This window comes from Crinia signifera, chromosome 7 (assembly GCF_055691185.1).
Source record: "Crinia signifera chromosome 7, ASM5569118v1, whole genome shotgun sequence".
NCBI lineage: Eukaryota > Metazoa > Chordata > Amphibia > Anura > Myobatrachidae > Crinia > Crinia signifera.
Genome location: NC_139223.1, coordinates 8361985 through 8375856, shown reverse-complemented (window position 1 = coordinate 8375856; position 13872 = coordinate 8361985). Strand labels below are relative to the sequence as shown.

The following is a 13872-nucleotide window of genomic DNA, read 5'->3' as shown; positions in this document are numbered from 1 at the left end:
ATTTTAATAAAAAAAACGATGAATTAAAAAACAAAAAAAAAACAAATCAGATTATCTCAAGCGACCATAAGGAACTTTCAGTTTACAGAGTATTATAAGTAACAGCCCAGTAACAATACTTTCATATCTGGGATATAAGCCTTTTATACCATCTCCCCTTTCACTGAGTTTCAATAGTTCAGTAGTTTAGATAGTGAAAGTGTTTTGAGTTAGATTTATGTGTGTCTATAAAATATTGACAGTATATAAGTAATGATTGCCTATTCTATTCTTTGTACTTCCTTCATTGTCCTGCAGGTGTATAACGTTTGCTCATTTACAATTCCTTTTATCTTTTTATTACAAATTATTCTGCATCTGTAGAAATAATAAAGCTTGTCTTTAGATTACTTGCATATTTACACATATGACCATAGGCGTACGCACATTGAGTGTTAAGGATGCACAGGCACCCCCTAATGCTGTGCCCCCACCCCCACACTTATTGCTGCTAGTAATACCAGCAATACCTTTTACCAAAGACTTTTGGTTTTTAGAACTATTCAGGGCCGGTGCAAGCCTACCCCCCGCCCCAGGCAAAACCTCCGCCTGCCGCCCGATGCACCCCCCGCACACGCTCCAGGGGGGGGGGTTCGGGCGATACTGCGGCCGGCGCCCGGGCTCCGGGGGCGGGGGTGTTTGTGTGTGACGGGGAAGGGACTGTTTTGCGGGCAATACCACAGCGGGCAGCCGCGCTCCGGGAGGTGGGGGTGTGTGTGTGTGTGGGCGAATACTGCTACAGTGCTGCCGATACCTTGTCCAGGGGGGAAGGAGGGCAGCATTGATTGATGGGCGGGATGGGGGGGGGGGAGTGGAAGCCCACTGTCTTACCTGCTCCTCGCTCCCAGCTTTCTATGGTACCTCTATGGTACCTCTCCCCGGCGGGTCATTACCGCCCTCTAGTGGCCGGCGCCCTAGGCAAATGCCTAGACCTGCCTAGTGGTGGCGCCGGCCCTGCCTGTATTCCATTAAAATAGCACCCATCAATCAATTATGTGTGTTTTGCATTATTAATTTTATTACACCATTGTCATATCACTACATACAGTATCTGTGTCATCCAGATATGATTTTGACATTATTTGCATGTACTGTTACACAGAGTAATTAGAAGATTAATACTGAAATAGGCCAGATATAATGGTGTGGCTGAGAGACGTTTTATATTGTAGTGAGTGCACGCCTGATTGGTGGTGTTAGACAGACCCAATGGCCGTGTTAGACATGCCCAATAGGTGGTGCTAGGCACACCGCTTTGACATTGCACCCCCTAATAAAATGTGCTGCACACGCTTATGCATATGACTGCACGCACACTGATGGGAATTATGATCTATTGAAACAAAGTGAATTGGTTTTGGACTTAATTGAAGGCAGTAAACTTTTCTATAGTTTGTCGTCTTGTCTAAGTTTTAGAAGTACTCTAGTATGGGATCTTATTTAGGGACATTGCCAGTGTTTAGCTTTTAGAACTGGTAATAACAGGAAGTTTGTATTTTTTTTTTGTCTTTAGTTCGAACAATTTAGTTTCAACCAATAATTCATTACAATTTTTAGAGACATTTTATTAACAACAGTGTGGTACGGCTATGGGGACAATGTGGGCTGCTAGCTATGCCAAAATAAGTATACATATTTGAAAAAAATCTTATGATCTATAATGATTACCCCTATAGGGATATTACATTATTCTGACAGATATATTGATGACATACTTGTAACTTTGGGCAGTGACCAAGTACGTTTGAAGAGCTCAATAACTACTGTACATTGCTAAAAAAAAATGTAAACTTAAGTTCACATACTGTATAATATTAACAACCAATAAATATATTTTTCAGATCTGGTTTTAACATCAAATTCTTAATGTTACCTCCAAAACCATAATATATACACTTCTGTTATGGATGTCTATGTATGCTGGGTCTAGTTTAAGCTGAAACTGGTTGTTTTTCTAAAACTTCTGCAAATCTGGAGCAAGTAAGGACTGGAGTAGTACTGGGAAGAATATTAGGTAACTGTGAAGCTGTGAACTGACACCAGCATCAGTGGTTCCCAGCAAGGGCAGAGCAGATGGCAGTCACTTTGCTGACACGCCGCCAGAGGGGCAGATATGCCAGACACCTCACACCCCACAGACGCAGGTTAAGAGGTGGTCATCTGGACAGACTGTAGATAGACATAGAGAGGAAGTAATGACTTATAGAGGCACCTAGGGGAGGTATGTAATGATGCAAACCTGCCCACATAAACTTAACGAGGCTGCTATAGGGAGGGACTGCACCAGGGACACTTATTGGTATTGGCCAATGGCAGCCCCATACAAATCTCACAAGGCTGCTATAGAGAGGAACTGCAACAGTGACAATGATTAGTATTGGCCAATGGCAGCCCCACATAAACCTCACAAGGTTGCAACAGAGAGGGACTGCACCAGGGAAAATGATTGTTATTGGTCAATGACAGTGCCACCACACACATGCCACAAAGGACACTTATTGGTATTGGCCAATGGCAGCCACACACACAAGCCTCTTAAGGCTGCTATAGAGAGGGACTCCACCAGGGACAATGATTGGTATTGGCCAATGGCAGCTCCGTACACACACACACCTAACATGACTGCTATAGAGAGGGACTGCACCAAGGACAATTATTGGTATTGGCCAATGACAGCCACACACCCCTCACAAGGCTGCCATAGAGAGGGACTGCATCAAGGACAATGATTGGTATTGGCCAATGGCAGCCACACATCCCTCACAAGGCTGCTATAGAGAGGGACTGCACCAAGGACAATGATTGGTATTGGCCAATGGCAGCCTAGTTTATTTATCACTGAAAGAGACAGCTTAGTAGCTACAAACCAGTGAAGAGCTATTTTCCGTCTTCTTTCCAAACAGCCCCATGAAAAGTCCAGGAATATCACTGAGATAGGAGAGACAGTGTCCTACCATAGGACAGATTGGTGCTGTTACTCACTGGGCAGTTATTATAGTCCAGCTAAAGGAGTGCAGATAAGTGCAGAGAGAAAGTCAGACTTGTATGTGTAAATATCAGTGGGGGTTTTGGTTTAGGTCAATCGCACAAGACTACTAAATATCATAGAGGACCCCTTAATCTATAATGCTTAAATATGGGTATTCTCAAGACAGGGGTGTGCTACCTTCGGACATGGATTAGAGGCAATATTCAAGAGCGAGAAAAAGAAATGTCCTTATGATGGTGCACCAAAGAAAAGAATACAATTTAACTTTTATTAGATATCTTATAAATGACTGCGAAAATATCTTAAAAACACAATACAGACATACATAGGTGGGGTTCACACATTAAAACCAAGGTGGCAGGCAGATGTTGCTAACAGTAATTATGTTGTATGTCAGACGTGTTTGGGTGTGTCACTTGTATTCAGTTTTTAGGCTACCCCGATTCTAAGCAGCAATGTGGGTCTGCAGAGCTCACACGTTACTGCTAGACTTATAAGGGGTGCCAGGGAGGAGTGGGTTAAATAACCTCTTATAACTCCGCGTGTCCCTTGTTCTGCAACTCAATGATATTTTGACGTTTATATTAGTCTTGGGACATAGGGCAGGGATGCTTATTATGTCTCTCAAAATGAGGCATGGATTATACAAAAATTATCTTGTGATCACTCTGCACTCAGTCAGGGTGTTCCACTGCCTTGTAGCAAGTAGCAATGGCCGTCCTGTGAGAGGATCAGATGGAAGTGCCCCATCTGTGTGCAAGGTTAGAAATGCACGCAGGGTAGAGTGAGGAGCACAGTTGCAGATAGGTCTCAGTCCTTAAAAGGACTGGTGAGACATCGCTGCTGTAAAGGACACAGAATCAAAATGCATATATGAAAAATAATAAAGTGCAACAATCTGCCTGCGCACCGCTAGCCGGCACGCGCTTCGCAGATTAGCTTCCTCAGGGCCAACAGAGCTCTGCTAAAGTGACGGTTTAAATACCTGAGGTAACTGCCTATCATCCTATGGATTTGCCCCATTGGGAGCGCGCCCCCGGAAGATCCCCAGGGGACGTGACCCAATCAGAGCCGGCGTAGAGTGCCTCACCTCCGGACGTTGTCCTGGAGGTGGGCGGTGTGGTTGCCCTGGAGACCGGGATGCGCATGTGGCTTCCGGCTTCCAGTAACAACAGATGGGCGTCTTGATTGCCGTGGTACAAGGGCGTTAGTGTTGTCATGGTGACCCATGCGTGCGCACGTCATCTCCGGACGTAATAATGAAGGTGAGCGTTACGGTTGCCATGGTGATCGGAGTATGCGTATAATCTAATGTGCTGGCAGCTAATAGCGTCCGCAAACGAACATCTTGGTTGTCCTGATACGTATGCGTCTATGTTAGCATGGTGGCCTTGGGTGTTAGTGTCACAACCCAGCCTATAGGGATGCAGTTGATTTGCCGGCGGTCGGGATCCCGGCGGTCGGAATCCCGACACTGGAATCCTGACCGCCGAAATCCCGAAACTTTCTCCCTCTGTGGGTGTCCACGACACCCATAGAGGGAGAATAAAATAGCGTGCCGAGCGTAGCGAGGCACCGGGCCCGCTGCATGGTGAGCGCAGCGAGCCCACAAGGGGGGGCGATCTATGTCCCCCCCTTGTCGGGATTTCGGCGGTCGGGATTCCAGTGTCGGGATTCCGACCGCCGGGATCCCGACCGCCGGGAAATCGTATCGGATCCAGCCTATAGCTGCATGACCAACTCCTTTTAATAATGTCTGCCGATTGGCATCTAGGTTACCATGGGAACCAAATTGTTCCATGGTCATGTTACAGGTTCACGGTATGCATCTGTCTGTTAAATACAGACTAAACAATGGATTTGTATCCTTACATAGTTCAAGATAACTTCGTTTAGTGGCGGAATTGTACGCGTCACCTCCGGACATCATCCTGAAGGTGAGCGTTATGGTTGCCATGGTGATCGGAGTATGCGTATAATCTGATGTGCTGGCGGCTAATAACGTCCGCATAGGGGCATCTAGGTTGTCATAATAGGTATGCGTGTATGTTGACATGGTGGCTTAGGATGTAAGCGTCACAAACCGGCCTATTGCTGCCTGTCCAACTCCTGTTAATACTGTCTGCCGATTGGCATCTAGGTAACCATGGGAACCAGATTGTTCCACTGTCATATTCCAGGTTCACGGTATGCATCAGTCTGTTAAGTACAGACTAGACAATGGATTTGTATCCTTACATAGTTCAGGATAACTTCGTTTAGTGTCTGAATTGTACGCGTCACCTCCGGACGTAATCCTGAAGGTGAGCGTTATGGTTGCCATGGTGATCGGAGTATGCGTATAATCTGATGTGCTGGCGGCTAATATCGTCCGCATAGGGGCATCTAGGTTGTCATCATAGGTATGCGTGTATGTTGGCATGGTGGCTTTGGATGTAAGCGTCACAACCCGGCCTATTGCTGCCTGTCCAACTCCTGTTAATAATGTCTGCCGATTGGCATCTAGGTAACCATGGAAACTAAATTGTTCCACTGTCACTAACAACTAAGGTTGGAAAAACCAAACCAATCGGGCGCAATGAGTGACCTCACCTTTTATAGAAAAAGGGGAGGAAAAACAGGGATGGTATTGGAAAAAGGGAAATTGCACACAACTTATTAGATTCTTAAATGGTATTGATACCAATATCAATGTATATAGAAGCGTAGTTGGCTGCTCCCAATTACAAATTGGATGGTTTGTAGGGGGACAAGTATAATAGAATCAGATAAATGTGATCACTCACATATATCTAGAGAGCGCCACACCAATGGATGTAATCAATATAGATTTATTACTTTTAAAATTATTATAAATCTCTCAATAAAATGTACAATTTAATAAGTACTCACAAAAAAATATAAAAACACAATGGAATAACAATAGATTTGCATACACTCCTGATAAAGTCAATTTAAGGACTGTGTTTAAACAGTAGTATGCCCTTTGATTATCCCTTGATAGGGACTTAGAGCTTTTTATACAATGATAGTTTCATTAGGAGTGATAGGGCAGACCTCGATTTCTTTTTCTAAAGCCGATGGAATGAATTGTTGGCAATCTCTATTCTGTGTGATTAACAGACAGCTCAAGCTCCCCTGTCAGCGGTCGCCGCCCCTGTCGCCGCCGACGATCCGCTGATGTGATGTTTGTACAGGCGGCGACCGCTGACAGGGGAGCTTGAGCTGTCTGTTAATCACACAGAATAGAGATTGCCAACAATTCATTCCATCGGCTTTAGAAAAAGAAATTGAGGTCTGTTCTATCACCCTTAATGAAACTATCATTGTATAAAAAGCTCTAAGTCCCTATCAAGGGATAATCAAAGGACATACTACTGTTTAAACACAGTCCTTAAATTGACTTTGTCAGGAGTGTATGCGAATCTATTGTTATTCCATTGTGTTTTTATATTTTTTTGTGAGTACTTATTAAATTGTACATTTTATTGAGAGATTTATAACAACTTTAAAAGTAATAAATCTATATTGATTACATCCATTGGTGTGGCGCTCTCTAGATATATGTGAGTGATCACATATATCTGATTCTATTATACCTGTTCCACTGTCATATTACAGGTTCACGGTATGCATCAGTCTGTTAAGTACAGACTAGACAATGGATTTGTATCCTTACATAGTTCGAGAGAAGAAAAAAGGGGAAAAAAACACGGGGAGAACCAGGCAAAGGACCTTATTATCAAAATGAGTCCAGAGGGACAGTCCTCAAGTAAGGTAGGAGCATCATGGTCCCAGTGGGGTGGTCCCGGACTACAGGCTCAGGGAATAGTCAATATCCTGATGTTAGGGTATTCACTCCGGCTCAGATCCTTGTCAGTGCATGTTCTAAATATCTGGCAAGCTCCGAATGTTCAGTAGTGCGTATAAATATTCAATGTCTATAACATGTGTAGCAGAATCCTCTTTGGTATCGAAAGTGCGGATTCAAAGTTCGTCATGAATTTGAATGGTTGGAAAATTGAAATTGTGACAGGCTGTGAATGCGAGACTGTCGTATCTATCTACGGCAGGAATGTGCCCAAGGGGTAGTGCTGAGGATTCTAACTTACGTGAGAATGTAAAGTGTAACATATAGGATATATGCTAGGGTGTGTACTAGAGCAAAAATGACTTTGGTGACACCACTTATTAGGTGGTGTATATATGTGTGTGTACATCATAATTAAATCTAATTATAATAAAAAAGGGGTTTGACTCAATTTGTGTCGGCAGTCTTATTGTGAGAAATGGTTAAAACACTCATGAGTGAACAAAAAAAGCAGCAAAGTGTAACGTAGGAAATGTCGACAAACATGTGAATGAATAAATGATTAAAGTGTCTTCTTGATCAATATATCAATTGGAGCTAAACTGAAATTATTGAGGTCTGGTAGTCCGGCTGAATGACTTGTAGGGAGGTGAGGGGGCCCTATCCACTACCCCCACTGGATCTAGATCGTACGGTGTCCTTATTAGGAGTCAACGGCTGCGTCATGGATTGTTGCTGGGGTCTAATTCCCTTATTTGCAATGTTGTTTAAAGAAATGTGGAGTAACTATTGTCTTCATTCAGGCCTTTAGGGGACATAGTGTCCATCATGAAGATGAGTCGTGTCTCTTGCTTCAGTAATTCCGTATCAACATCTCCTCTCCGGATCCCCAGGTCAATTTTTCGCATGCCATATGCCAGGAGGCCTGTGGTTTTACTCTGGTGATGTTTGTAAAAGTGTCGTGCCACAGGGGTGAGGATTTTCATTGCCCTTTTGTCCTTTTCTGCATTTCTAATGCTGGCTATGTGCTCCAAAAGCCTTTTCTTGAGTGGTCGCACTGTTTTGCCAATGTAGTTTCTCTTGCAGGGGCACTCTAGATTGTATACTACGCCTGCAGTGTTGCAGTTGATGTAGTCCTTTATCTTCCAAGTGTGTCCAAATTTGTCAATGTAATTCTCCTTGTGAGTCACCACCGTGCAAGCCTTACATGATCCGCATTTGTGCGACCCTACTCGCTGTTGCACTGGTCTCTTAATTCTGTCTAAATGGCTATGGACCAGGGTATCTCGAAGGTTCTTACTTCTTCGCCAGCTTAAATGGATTCGGTCTTCCACAATATCCGCCAGGTCATGATCTGTCCTTAGTATATGCATGTGTTTGTTTAGAATACCCTGTTTTTTCTGCCATTCTTGACAGAATGTTCCTATGAACCGTATAGGTTCAGAATTTTGGTTATTCACTTTATTGGGTTTAGGTACCAGAAGTTGCTCTCTTTTGTAAGCATTTGTCGCCTTGTATGCTCTTTTAATGGTCCTTTTGCTGTAACCCCTGTCCACTAGGCGGGTACTGAGTTCCTCTGCCCTTCTCTTCTAGGTGACTGCACTAGAGCAGTTCCTTTTGGTCCGAAGGAATTCACCCATAGGCAAGCCTTTGATCACAGGTGGAAAGTGTGAGCTCGTACTATGTAGTAATGAGTTGGTTGCTGTTTGTTTCATAAACATATCCGTAATGACAGAGCCATCTTCCTCGATGGTAATGTGTAGGTCTAGATAATTGACGGTTTTCTGGCTCATGTCATATGTTAGGTGTAGATTAAGGTGGTTCTTGTTTAACACACCCATCATCTCTATAAACAGGTCTTTTTCTCCTTCTCAGAGAATGGGGAGGTCATCAATATGTCTTAGCCACAGTAAAATGTGGTCTGTGAATCTCTCATTCTCTTTGCTGAAAACAACTTCTCTCTCCCACCACCCCAGGTACAGGTTCGCATACGTGGGGGCACAAGTGCTCCCCATTGCAGTCCCCCGTACCTGGAGGTAGAAGCCCTCGTTACATGTGAAGTAGTTCTTTGTCAGCACAAATCTCAACAATTGAATAATTAGCTCATGGAAGTTGTTCTCTTTTTCCATTTTAAGGAAATATCTCACTGCCTCCAAGCCGTATTGATGGTGAATGCTCGTGTAGGGGCTTTCAACGTCGCAGGTAATAATCCATGTGCCTGGATTCAATGTTACGTCTTGTTGGAGTACGGGAAGCTGGAAGCCACATGCGCATCCCGGTCTCCAGGGCAACCACACCGCCCACCTCCAGGACAACGTCCGGAGGTGAGGCACTCTACGCCGGCTCTGATTGGGTCACGTCCCCTGGGGATCTTCCGGGGGCGCGCTCCCAATGGGGCAAATCCATAGGATGATAGGCAGTTACCTCAGGTATTTAAACCGTCACTTTAGCAGAGCTCTGTTGGCCCTGAGGAAGCTAATCTGCGAAGCGCGTGCCGGCTAGCGGTGCGCAGGCAGATTGTTGCACTTTATTAGTTTTCATATATGCATTTTGATTCTGTGTCCTTTACAGCAGCGATGTCTCACCAGTCCTTTTAAGGACTGAGACCTATCTGCAACTGTGCTCCTCACTCTACCCTGCGTGCATTTCTAACCTTGCACACAGAGGGAGCACTTCCATCTGATCCTCTCACAGGGCGGCCATTCCTACTTGCTACAAGGCAGTGGAACACCCTGACTGAGTGCAGAAAGATCACGAGATAATTTTTGTATAATCCATGCCTCATCTTAAGAGACATAATAGGCATCCCTGCCCTATGTCCCAAGACTAATATAAACATCAAAATCTCATTGAGTTGCAGAACAAGGGACACGCGGAGTTATAAGAGGTTATTTAACCCACTCCTCCCTGGCACCCCTTATAAGTCTAGCAGTAACGTGTGGGCTCTGCAGACCCACATTGCTGCTTAGAATCGGGGTAGCCTAAAAACTGAATACAAGTGACACACCCAAACACGTCTGACATACAACATAATTACTGTTAGCAACATCTGCCTGCCACCGTGGTTTTAATGTGTGAACCCCACCTATGTATGTCTGTATTGTGTTTTTAAGATATTTTCGCAGTCTTTTATAAGATATCTAATAAAAGTTAAATTTTATTCTTTTCTTTGGTGCACCATCATAAGGACATATCTTTTTCTGACTCTTGAATATGTGTAAATATCAGCTGCACCTGTTTGGGCAGCAGGAGTTTCTGGCTGAGTCTATTTGCTTCTGGATAACTAATATTTAGCACAACTCCAGAATAACCCTTTCAGCGGGACTATCCATACTGGGAAGTGCACCCCCTTGCTCAGGGAAAGCTGCACTATCCTATTGTATGGGGCCCTAAGTGGTGCAAGTAGAAACAATTTGTTAGTGGTACTATAAGTGTGTGCCGTAGGGTATGGCTACACATTACCACACCCCATAATACCTACTTCACATTATGCCCCACACCGTAATGCCCATTACTTATTATACCACATGCCATAATGCCCATTACATATTATGTCACACACCGTAATGCCTATTACATATTAAGTCACATAAGTGCCACTTACCTACATGCTAGTTGCCAGGAGCTGCATGATTGATGACAGCAGTTTTGTGCTTCTTGCCACAGTGGGCAATTACATGCTCATTGCCCAGGGGATTGGAAGGGTTTACATTCTTGTTGCCCAAGGGGGGAACTACATGCTTGTTGCCCAGGGGGCTCCCTCCAACCATGCCGGCTCATGCCCCTCTCCCCACACAGCAGCACTGTCATGTGCAGGTCCCACTGGCAGTGACTCGGGCCTGTCCCCAGGCTATGGAGCACCACAGGCTTCCCTCACCTCTCCAGCGGCCATTTAAATTATAGTGCTGATTCGTGAGCCAGGCAGCAAATCACAGTGGCTGCTCTGATTGGCTCAGGTGCCACAATGTTTTTTTATATGGCTGAGGGCTGCTAAAGGGGTGAGGGAATCCTGCGGCACTGCGCTCCACTCTTCTAGTCTCTCAGTGGCAGAGGTGCTGGAGAGGTGGAGGAAGCCTGTGGTACTGCTCTGTGCTCTCCTCCACCTCTCAGAGGCAGCAGCCACCAGAGGGGTAAGAGAAGCAACAGTTGCTATACGTGTCTCTCGCTGCTGGCACCACCTCTTCCCCAGCGGTTGCCTAGGCAACGGGGATGCCAGGAAGCCGCAGGGAAGTAATCAGCTAGCGTACCTGAGACAGCATGTAGCTGCTGTCTATTCCTGATCAGGGGTGGACACACTGAGAGCAAGCTATAAGGGATTCATTTGGGCTGCTCTGGCGCCGGTTATAGACTTGTTTGGCGATTGCTCTGACTCTGTTGGGGTGTCCGGTCCTGCTGGTTAACCTCTTGTTACCTGAATCCCCAGGAGGCTACCTCTGGCTATTTCCTGGCTGCTCACTCCCTCTCCCCTGCAAGCAAGTACCATCTAGCTTTTGTTACTGCTATACAGTTATTTGGCAGGGACATTAGCAGACATTCATAGTTAGCAGCGTGATGTCAGCTTCCCAGTTAGGGCCTGTGCTTAGGCCGTGGCTTTAGGCCACTCAGCTCAGTGTTTGTATATATCTTAGTTATTGCTTGTTTTGTCCGTGTCCTTATATTCTGCATTGCAGTTATTCTTGTTATTATTCATTGCACCTTCCTTGTCTTAGTCATGTCACTTTGTCATTGTGAAATGCCTTGTTTCAGTCAACCTATGTTTATGTATCTAAGTCCTTGCTTCTTGCACCCCTCCTTGTGTCCCAGTCCTGTCATTCAGTATTAGGTTAGTTTTTTGTAGGCAGTGTATTTCCCGTGCTTGCTGCTCCCTACCGGTAGCTGCCTGGGGCCCTTGGGGTTAAGTCCACATTGCCACTTGTTGACGTAAGACCAGACGGCATACAAGTACCGGTAGACATATTAAGTCTTATGGGAAAAGGGCTGTTATTGGCAAGAAGGCTCGCTTGTGCGCTCTTTGATCTTAGACCTGGGTGTCCTAGGTGGCTAGCCAGAAGACATCCAGAGGCCTTTCGGCTGAAGACCTGCCGACCTGTACCCATGCTGATCCATCCCTACCGTCTACTCATCCTCTCTCCGGGCACTCGCCAGGAAAACCCTGCCAAGGTCCATCAGCGCTCTCCGGTGAGTGTAACAGAGATATCCGGATAAGGGATACCCAACCTGTATTTGTAAACCATTAAGTGATGTAATTTAATCCATTTGCTTAGTGCAACATTTAGAAACCTGTTTGATAGTTATTGCAAAGCCGAGTCTAGTCAGTAAATTGAGAATTTACCTAGAGATCAGTCATCACAATTTCTGTTTCACCATATACATTGTCACATCTGTGAAGAAGAAGTGAACCTTGGCAGGAAAGGACATCCTGTACTGTACCCTACACTATGAACATAATTACCTGGGTGTCGGACTGTTCTGTTGTGCTGTTATTCTGCCGGGATGGTAACTATTAAAGAAATCATTAAGCAACCATTCCATGAAAAGACAATTTACTGACACACAAAAATCCAACCGACACTATTGAACAAAAAAATATATTTTTACTCTTACAAAAGGCTAAAGGATACATTTGAGAATCACATCTTTTTCTGTTCTGGATTTATTTTATCTAGGTATAATTTTCAGGTGCGTCGTTTACTCTATATTTATTGTTCCATGATTTACAGACAGGATTACTAGTCTATGATGGAATCCAGTCGCGTATACTTTGAGACTACGTTATAACCGCCACATGTACTGTATTTCTAGCCCTCCTAATAACACCACGACACACACACACACAATATACAAGTTACCAGCCCCTCAAATGACGGAACAACATAACAGCAATGTCAGTGCCAATGTCAACACTTGAATTGCTCTATTGGGCAAATCCAAAGGTGAGGAGCAGCATTAATTTTTCTTTTATTATAGGATATTATGCCTATAAACATGTCTTCAGCGTGTATACATGTGATATGGCCACAATGCATTTGCACAAAAAGAGGGGGGGGGGGGGGTGAACAATCGCACTGGCAGTGTTTATAAGGTAACCTCTTGTTTCAATCAATATTCATAGACTTTATTATGTGGGGTGTGCTGTCACTTCAACAGTAATTTGAGCAATAACAAGGGAAGAGAAGAAAGACTGTTATGTACGTGACGCACTGTTAGGACAAGAAAAATTAATAAAATGTAACCTTTAATTGTTTATTTTAAGATTTGCGACATATAAAAACAATTGCCAAGGAGGCAAAGAGGAAGAAACAAAGTGTTTTTAAAAAAGGGGATATAGATCCTCTCAAATTGAACCCCAATGTCCTGTTCCCAGTGTAATTGCTAGATTAGGTGCGTGTTGCTGTATATCTTACAGTGTGTACCCACTCATGAAATGAACAAATCTGTTACAATTTTCACTTAATTAAGTTACTTTTGTTTAATATTAGTTTATAACACAGATTGCTTCCAAGGACAGTGCAGATAAATTTGGACAGCAAAGTAAATATGTCTGTTTGGTCCTTTTATTTATTTTTTTAACATCTTTTTATTGAGATTTTGGTACTCTTTACCTAGCACGGCGCCCATCGCGGGCATTGAATGCACTAAAAAATCGGGTGCGACGCGACCGTCGCGATGCCCGCGATTTCCCATAGGGACCAATGTTAAATTTCTCAATTGACCCGATTTTTCTGTTCAATGCCTCAATTGACCCGATTTTTCCATAGGAAACAATGTTAAATGGCCCACAGAGGCCAAATAGGCACCCTAAAGTGTGAAATGGCCGCCACAATTGTTAACGCCACCCCACGATCAACGTGAACCCGAAGCGTGGCAAGCGCAGCGAGCCCGCGAGGGGCGGCGGTACGCGTCCTACGAACTTTTCATACCCCCACTATCCACGTCGGCGTGGAGTCGAGAATAGAATAGTGTGGCGAGCGCAGCGAGCCACCGAGCCCGAAGCGTGGCGAGGGGACGCGGATACCTGTGAAGCCCGCGAAGG

At 44.6% G+C, this 13872-nt stretch overlaps 1 protein-coding gene and 1 long non-coding RNA gene across 3 annotated transcripts in view; both read right to left on the bottom strand.

The window, feature by feature from the left end:
* The window catches only part of LOC146019740 (uncharacterized), a 781584-nt gene that overhangs the window by 180825 nt on the left and 586887 nt on the right, over nucleotides 1-13872 (bottom strand). The window lies entirely within an intron of this gene.
* Nucleotides 1-13872, bottom strand: part of LOC146019735 (uncharacterized) — a 48770-nt gene that overhangs the window by 672 nt on the left and 34226 nt on the right. Inside the window, exon 2 of the long non-coding RNA XR_014450666.1 lies at nucleotides 12292-12339. This is a non-coding gene — a long non-coding RNA (uncharacterized LOC146019735). The remainder of the gene's footprint in view (nucleotides 1-12291; nucleotides 12340-13872) is intronic.